This window comes from Manis pentadactyla, chromosome 17 (genome assembly GCF_030020395.1).
Source record: "Manis pentadactyla isolate mManPen7 chromosome 17, mManPen7.hap1, whole genome shotgun sequence".
Taxonomy (NCBI): domain Eukaryota; kingdom Metazoa; phylum Chordata; class Mammalia; order Pholidota; family Manidae; genus Manis; species Manis pentadactyla.
The window spans coordinates 54,649,778-54,659,292 of NC_080035.1; positions in this window are offsets into that span (position 1 = coordinate 54,649,778).

A 9,515-nucleotide genomic window follows, 5' to 3' on the forward strand; every position below is an offset into this window, starting at 1 on the left:
GAAGCCAGTTTAAAAGATAAGTAGGAAGGTCATAAATGATTTGTTTAAAAAGACACAGAATTCTCAATGTATTCTGATTGTAAGTATGTAAATATGTGTGCTGCACTGAAAAGACATACGGAAAAAATAAAAATAGAGAACTAAGATGTAGATTTTTTTGTTTTCATTACGGTGCTCAACAGCATTAGTTATTAGGGAAATGCTAATTAAAACCACAGTGAGGTACCATTATACCCACCAGGAAACCCAAAAATTTTGGTGTACATAAGTTACACCTTGGTAAGGAAAAAAAAAGCAGAAAGTTATTAATATTAGTATTAAGATTTTTGAAAATTGCAATCAGACAAAAATTTAAGATAAAGTCTGCTTAATTTTCTTTTTTCCCCTGAAGCCTTTTTAGCTTACAGAATTACCTGATGTACTTGGTCGGAATACATTTCTAAGACGAAAACAGTTGGCCATTTAAAAACTATTATGCAAAGCAAAACACAGTTAAATCTATTTTTTATCTATCTTTTTTCATTGTATTTTATAATTTTGAACAACCATTTCTTCGCCAGATCCTTCTGAGCTATAGTTTTTTCACTTCTAACAAGGCTGAGAATTTTCTGTGCCTCATCTAGATCATAAGAATTTATGAATGAAATCCTGTTAGCACTCAGAACCATTTGGGTGTTGGGGGAAATATCTATAAAATGCCTGAGGTGGTATTCCAGCCTAGGCTAGCCTATGCCCTATAGTCTCTGTGGATTCTTTTATGGTTAATGAGATCTCTTGCCTTATAAACATGTCCCCCTATTTAGCTTCTGTGTTTGAGTATACACTGCATTCTGAAACATAAGTTCTTAAAGTTTCTGACAATTTAGTTCAAATCACTGATACACCTATATTGTCTCTCGAGCTTTGTTTCTCCTGGAGTAAAAGTTATTTTGGACGGCATTCCAAAAAGACACACTGAACTCCAAATTGTAGCTTATCTGGGCAGTTTGGCAGCTTTGTAGATGTGGCAAGAGGCTTGTCTGCAGAAATCTCTCCCATTTGTGCTCAAGATTTGCCCTTTCAGGATCAACCCCAAATGTTCTTGGACCCTCAAATCCTTCAGAATCCACTGCCACCAGCCACCTGATCCCCTACACTCCAGGGAGTGGGGGGCTGTCATCTGCAGATGTCTGATGTTCGCAGCACCAGCTGGCTGCAGGGACCTGCCCATCACTATTTTACAACCTAGATTGGTTCCAAAAGAGTGCCATTCCCATTCCTTTAGTGAAGCCAGCTTACATCACATCATCCGATAAAGAACACAGCTCCCACCAGGTCTCCTAGTGAAATGTGTTTTCCCCATTTGAGAACAAAAAAAAGACCAAGTGAGCTCTTCATCCACCTCTGGGGACTCATGCTCCCCAGCCTTTCTCCCACTTTCCTACCTGGCATCCAAAGGGTCTGGAAATCTCCCTGCCCCCTGTCTGTGTTCACTGCTGCTGCCCACATGATGTCCAGTTGGTTCACCATATAACTAGAGTCAGAATAATAGCATTTAGAATTCCACACTGGTTCGCTATGAAAAGGGATCTATCTAGGCCTACGCTCCTTGGGAACAAGAATTACTTTATAGGTTACCATGAATATATCATGATAATTGAGAATTTCCAAAGTCGGATCATTCAGTAACTATGACCACAATCATAAAAGTCAGGCCAGCAGACTAAGAGCCTATAATCAAGGAACGGTATTGATGATTTTCAGCCACACAGAGACTCTTACACAGCAAAAAGAGTCTGGGCTGAAAGAGAGTTACATGTACTACTATTTCTGTGGGCTTTTCCTTAGACACCACCTGGGCAGCTGACCTAGTTCCCTGTCAGAAGTAGTGACGTGAGTTTGTATGTGATATTTTCCCAACATCTGTAGGCTTGAAAATAAACAGTTTTAAAAACCTGCAACTCAGCACTTGGAATTTCATCAGAACTTTTCCAACTCCCAAAAGCCAACTCTATTTTTTATTCCACTATGGAGTGCCTCATTTATCTTTCCCAGGAAAAAAAAAGTAATATAAACTAGAGAATTTAGTTCAGAGGATATGTAATGGACAGTTAGAATGATCTCAGAATAATAGTGTCTTATGAAAATTTTATCAAGTCTTGGTCTTCCTAGGAATATATATATGTAGAATGATAATCTAACACCCCCGCTTTTATTCTCTTTGACCTCTTCTTTAGTAGATTAATAAAATGTCAGGTAAGAGGGACCAACTCAGCTAAGACAGAGAGACAAAGGACCACAGGACTTTTAGTGTAATCATTTACAGCATCTTGAGGATAAATCTCATGGTGTGATTAATATCAGACCTTTATTCAAGAAGAGACAACATCTGGTGCCATCTTTATAGCATATGAAAAATTCACTTTTTTCTTAGAGACAGAAAAGTGATAAAAATTGATTTGATATAGTCCCCAGACAACACTAAGCTAAGTCTCCACTACAGGGAAAAAACAAAACATTGCAGTCATGTTTACATATGTTGAATTCTAAAAGTACAGCTTTAGACTGCCCTTGAGTGGTCAGATTTACTTCTGTGGGAAAAATCTGGACAACTGCGTACAAATATTAACTGTCATGGGATTCGGGGTGGCAACAGGCTTGACAGAGGGCTTGTGGATTTTACACATGCACATGTATCATTATGACCAAAACTTTAAATGCTATCAAAATGTTTTTAAATGTTCAAATCAAAAGCAAATTAGCATTTCCAGGTAGACCAGCAAGATGCATAACCACTTCTGTCATCTGCTTGTCAGTGGCAAAGAATCTCCTCTGTAAATGTCTGAAAGTGTCCTTCAGTCAACCAGTTCTCCCAGGCCTTGGGGGGATCAAACAGCTTCTTAAGCTGCCCCATAAATGCAGCCCGGAGACAAAAGCAAGAAAAGCAGAAGCTGTTGTTTCAGGCTAGAAGAAAGCTGCCAAGAAAGGGGGTGTTCCCACTGAAGCCAACTGTCCTTTGAGCAGGTATTAATACTATCACCACCTTGAGGAAAACAGAAAGACTCGCCTGGTGGTGATCCCACATGTGTGGCCCCCATTGGGTTAGCTAGCCTCCTGTCTGTCTCGTGCTGTAAAGTGGGAGTTTCTTCCTACTTCATTATCAAGGAGGACAGATGGGATGTCTTCTCTGCGGAAAAGACCTGCACCACTGTGCCTTCTCACGGGTCCGCTTGGGAGACACGAAGGAACGCCGGCCGAGCTGGTAGGAGCTGCCAGGACAGTGATGATTGATGAGCTCCACCGTCAGTGACATCAGAGGCCCAGAAATCTCTGTGGTTATCATTGCCAAGCTGAAGGGCAAAGGCTAAAGATCTTGCCACCAAACTGGGATAAAAGTACAGTGTTGACTTTCCTATATATATAAATACAAATCACCCTTCAAAAAAAATTAAGTCTCATAATAATCTCTCCACTCTCCAAATTCACATAGTACTATATGCTGGAACTCACACATCAGTGCTTGTGTTTGCATGTTGTCTTTTTAATTGAGTTAATGTGAGTGGCCTGTCTTCTCTAGCTAAGTTACTACCTACAACTTGTAAGCTCCCCGAGGCTATGAAATGTTCTTTGTCATTCTACCTTGTATTCTAATGACTTGGTGCCTATCTGTCTCTCCTACCAGACTGCAAGTTTGCTGAGGGGAGGAAGCTTATGTTACTCATCCTCGGAAGGAACAGATTTAGGGCTAAAATCATTGTTGTTTATATCATCAAAGTTCCTAAGACAGTTCTGTTCAGATAATAACAATATGGAGACAAATGAGCTATGCCAAAATAGGGCCCCCATGACCTCCACAATGTGCTCACATCTACAGCAGATGTTAGTCTCCCTGCTTCTGGGATTATCTCAACTCTTCGAGTGGTGAATGGGTTAGTAGCTCCCAATTTGACCATGGTTATAAGCCTACTTGTAAGAGTCAGCATACCACTAGCCTGTGCTACAGTAACAAATAAATGCCAAAATTCCAATGGCTCATCAAAGCAAAGTTTCTTTCCTATTCATAGAATGTCTAATGCATATGTTCTCCTTGACATGGTGACTCAATAGAGGCTGTTTCCATCTGTGGCTCTTCCATGTCACAATGGTCACCACCAGAGGGACAAAGATTATGAAAACCTACACTTGTTTTTAACTGCCTTGGACCAAAAGTGGCAAAAAACCTCTTTCACACGTGCCCATTGGTCTAATCTAGACACGTGGCCCCAACTCATTTACAAGGAAGACTGAGAACTTGGGGATGAGAGGGGGAGAGCAGTCCGTGGACTATTTAGTGAGTACTGCTGTCTCTACCGTGCCCCTGGATGGAACCAGGGGACTCGTTAAGGAATGCTGCTTGTATAGAGAGATGGCTATACCAACAGAGTGCATGACAATGGTGTGATTTATTGTATTGTTGAATCAAGACTTCCACCACTTTTACACTAAAATAAGATCCATATTTATGTATTTGATTTTCACTGTTTTCAAGAACAGCAAGTCCTATAAAGAAAATGTGTTTGCTCCTTCATACAAAGCAATGAGGTGTTATAACTTGGCTTTGGAAGAAAGTTCTTAAAATAATATATCAGGCTCATCTGTTGAGGCCGTCCCTTCTGCTGCAGCTTGCTATTGCCCAGTTTTCTATCTCTTATAATAGTAACCAGCTTTGAAGCCAAGATAAGCTCTCTAGTTGTTCTTTAGAATAACCCATCTGCCTCATCCTTCAACACCAGGAGTACTTCCAGAGCTCTTAATGGCAGTGGCAGTGCATATTGTAAGTCAGTTGTCATGTGGCTTCATTTTACCAAGGCCTAAGAGATGTCCCCATTTTGTTAGAGTTACGAGAATACTTAAAACTTTTTAATTTCATATAGCAATTTTTCCCAGATCATTAGCTTGAAGACGATCTTTGGGATGGTAAATTAAAATAGTCATTTCTCATGTGAAAAACAATGTTTCCCTAAAAACATTCTTTTGGGATCAAAATAATATCAACAGAGAATAGTCACAAAAACCAGTTTTACATCTATAACAAATGCATTTATTCTATTTTTATGCAAACCCAATCATTTTATTATAGCCCTTTTCTTAGGTCACTTCACTAAAAAAGAGAGGCAAAGCTCTCTTTTTGTAACTGTAATATTTTTATAACTTCTGATAACTTCCTTAAAAATGTTACAAAATCACGTTGATGTTCTCTCAATATTAGAAAAGTTTTGAAATACAAAGGTAAAAACATAATCAGAGAATGGCCTACAATCAACTCTTCTTATTATTAGTTCCCCCTAGAGATACAAACAAACTTGTATTCTTCTAGAATTTCTCCCATGTGTTTTATGATAGCACTACATTCAAATCAAAGAACTAGAGCTAGGAAATGCGAGAAGCTGTGAAACTCACCAAAGAGAGACTCCCTTGAAATTTTTGCAATCACTAACATTGTGACATGGTTATCCAGATTCAGAACTAGGTGAACACACAGACACACACACACACTTATTTAACATGTATTCCCTACCAAAAAAGTCTATGTGATCTCTTGTCTTTTTACTGGATTCACTCACTACATTAGTTCGGATGCTTTGGGGGTATGAATTGAAGAAAATAGAGTACATATTGTTCTAAATAGTGGGAAAATTAACTGACTCATATAGTTATTAAGTCTAGAGCAGTGCTTCACAAACTAGCTGTGTTGAAGGACAGTTGTATAGTTTGTTTTTCAGTCCAGTGCAAACTGCTACATGGCCCTCAAGCACAAGACTTGTACACAGTTTGCACTACTTGCAGCTCATCCTTTCATTGGACAGCCCACTCAAACTTATCTATAGACTATTCAACTACACAAGTCTGCTGGTCATATACGTAGACGTCAGAGCAATGTCAAATCACTACACAAGTGTCTAAACACTCAATTTCTATGTTTATGTCATTGCTGAGTGGTAACAAACAGTACATCCTACATTTGAGGAGTACTAGTCTAGACATAGGGTAGCTATCAATATTCCTGGACCTGAGGGTAGGGTTCCATTCCTTGGTGTAAATGGGCTACATCGGAGAAATAGAAATAAAGTTGGGTTTATGTGATAAAGGGGAGAAGGAGGAATGGATGCTGAATAGGCAATCAGCAATGTTGGAAACATCTGACCTAGGCTATTTGCATAAAGACTAAATCAAATTAAGGATATTATTAAATAGTCACTAATTATTAGTTATTTGTTGAGCTTGGACACACAGAGCCAGATTTGCCCTAAAATTCCAAGCACCTGAGTAAGGGACTCTGTTATGTTAACTGAACTCTCCAGACATCTGTGCCCAAGACACAACATTTCATAGAACAAATACAGTTGCTTAAGAGGGAAAGTGTTTGAAGGGATGGGGAGAAGGGTTATCCCTATGGATTTGGGGGAGGGAAGTTCCCAAGGAATGGGAAATCATGTGAGTGGGCCAGATGCCACAGAAGTATTTCCTGTAGTAATTTCAAAATTAACTCCATAACTCCCCCATTCCTTAACTTCCTTCCAAAAGTACAGTATGGAAAAGGAGAGGAAAAAAGAGTAACTTTACAGAAGAAAATACTGACAAACACTTCTTCAGCCAGACTCGAGGTTGACATCAGTAGTCATAAATCATGTTGCTTAGTAGGTAACCTTGAAACAATGTGATGAAAATTATGCCTTATGTCTATGGTCTTCTCCCCAAGACCTCACACCCCAATATAAAGAAACAAATAGGGCAAATTACAATAAAGGAGCATCCTACAAAATATCAGTACCCTTCAAAACTGTCAAAGTCATGAAAAAACAAGAAAAAAATCTAAGAAAATGACTCAACCAAGAGGCATCTAAAGAGAAATAACAAACAAATGTAATATGGCATCCTGGATGTGATCCTGGGGTAGAATAAAATTATTAGATGAAAACTAAGGGAATCTGAACAAATTATGGACTTTGGTTAATAATAATTTATCAACATCAGTTCATTAATTATGATGGCTGCACCATACAAATGGCAACACTTGACAGGAAGTACTGATTAGTCAAGAATAGGGAAAATTTCCAGAAAAAGTATACCTTAAAATCCTTGCAGAAGAAAGAGAAAAATTTGGCCGAGTTGAAGTGTGGGCAACATTTGATCCAACAACACTCTGGAAAGAAATAGGCTTTTAACTGATCTGGGGATATGAATCTGCTTGAGATGGATTCAAGCAGAGAGTCTGGTTCACTAGCTCGGACTAACCTTGTTGTGGCCCAGGACCCTGGCCACCTCTTTGTAAGTAAACTTCCCAGACTTACCTAAATTTGAGTGAGCTGTCTTTGTCTTGTTAGGATCCTGACTGATACATGGACTTAAATTATAAGCCACCAAATTTGGACTCAACATTGGGTAAAATTAAAACAGCAGCAAAGGTCACATGATGAGAAACTTGTGGAGAAAATAATATGTTGATGCATAATTTGCAAATTCAAAAAGGTGCTGGTTATTATCCTGCTTGGTAAGATGAGAAAACAGAGGTAGTTGATACGGGTTGGTGGAAGGTGGATTTGGAAGGTCACAGGGAAGCTATCCAGCACATTCCATAAGAAAAACACTACAGAAAGGGTGTGATGTGTCAGTTATGATACTTTTGGCTGTAAGAAAAAGTAGATCCAACTGATAAAAGTTAAAATCGGGGATTTACTATTTTACAGTAAGTCCAGAAGAAAGACAGTTTTGAGGCTAGGTAAGTCCATGATTCCACTATGTCCACAAAAGCCAAGGTTTTCCCAACTCACTGGCATGAAAACAAGGTCTCCTCTCCAGGCCATAAGTTGGCTATAGATGTTGCAGATGTCACACACCAAACCAGTAATACCAAGTCAAGAAGAAGAGTATTTTGTCCCTGCAGTTTTCCGTGTTTTAGAGAAGAAAATCTTTCCCAAACTCTCCAAATAGAGTGCCCTCAGACATTAGACAGAACTGAAGTCTAAACCATTCCCTAGTAAAGTAATTGAGACTATGACTTAAATTCATCACAGTAGACTTCAGGACTGAGAAGAAGCTGCAAATTCAGGGCTCTGTCAACTCTGAAAAGGAAGGGAATTTAATATCAAACATGCTCAACTCAAGAGAGAATAATATAACACTCTTTCCTCAAAAAAGAGGTTTTCTTATAGCTTCTTCCTTCTTCTCCCAACCTGGAGACATCCCCAACGTCAGGGTAAAACTTTTTAGTGAGAAGTTTGGAAATTTCTCTTCTTCTCTGCACCCCTGCTTTTAAGAAAGTGCATTATGAGGCTCTTTACTTAATCTTCTCCTTTCATTCATGCATTCATTTGGCAAATATTTGTTGAGCATTTACAATGTGTCTGACTTTGGAGCTATAACAAAAAATAAGACAAAGTCCCTGAATTCTAGGAGCTCACAAGAAATATCAAGAGGATGACAGTGGGAAACATTCTGTATTTAGTGAGGGGCAGGTGTTTGCAGCCAGAGAACGGACAAAGGTGGTCAGGAGTTGCCTTCCACTCTGGAGAACTGGGTGGGGAATTCGCTATAAACAAAAGGAAGCCCGGGAGACAATTGCTTAAAACTTAGCAGGCAGAATCAAAGACCTTAGTAGGGAGGAAGCAGGGAGGAAGCAGGACAAAGAAGACTGTGTGGCTGACAGAACCCCTCCCTAAAGTGTATCTCAGGCCCCTGAGTGGAGTGGTGGTGGCTCGTGCAGGACAACCCCTCAGAGCAGTGCAGGGAGGAGTGTGGCAGGACGTTTCAGCCAAGGGGCACCACAGGAGCAAAGGACCAGAGGTAGAAATCCGAAAGCCAAATGCACGTATGTGTAAGATTAGCCTGCTTTGGAGTAAAAGTTTGTGGTTACAGGATAAAGAGAAATGGCATCTAGAGGGAACTACACCACATGCAATTAGCTCATAAATGAAAAATGGTAGTAATGATGTAACAATGACGATGACAATGACAGCGACCACGACAGCGATGTCGATGACGATGATAACGACTACGGCAACCACAGTCCGCCCTGAGTGATGCCAACAGTGGCTTTTGTAAGGCTGCTAGGTTCCCTTAGGTTTTCCCTTGCTACTCTTACAGTGCCACCTACAGGTAAACTTGGGAAAGACCTGACACTGTTCATCCTGACCCATAAACCCTGAAGGACTGTTGGATGCTTTTTGAACAGGATCTTGTTAAATATTTAGCTAAGGAGTTGCAGCTGGATTTTCACCCATTCCAATGAGCGCTACCATCCTGTTTGAAACTTCAGAAACTTGCACCACCCCACAAGTTAATGAGCTTTTCTATACATAGTTTCTTCCAGTGTATAATTACTGGCCTGGCTTTATATTATTTTAGGATAGTGTCAGCAGCTAATTGTGGTACAGTCTGAATGCTCTGAAATGAGCTCGGCTGAGTATGAGAAAAGCTCAGCAACTTTAGGGCTGTGTGTGCATCATTTTTAAAGTCTATTGTTTAGCAGGACACTGAACGTGGCAGATTAACGGCAG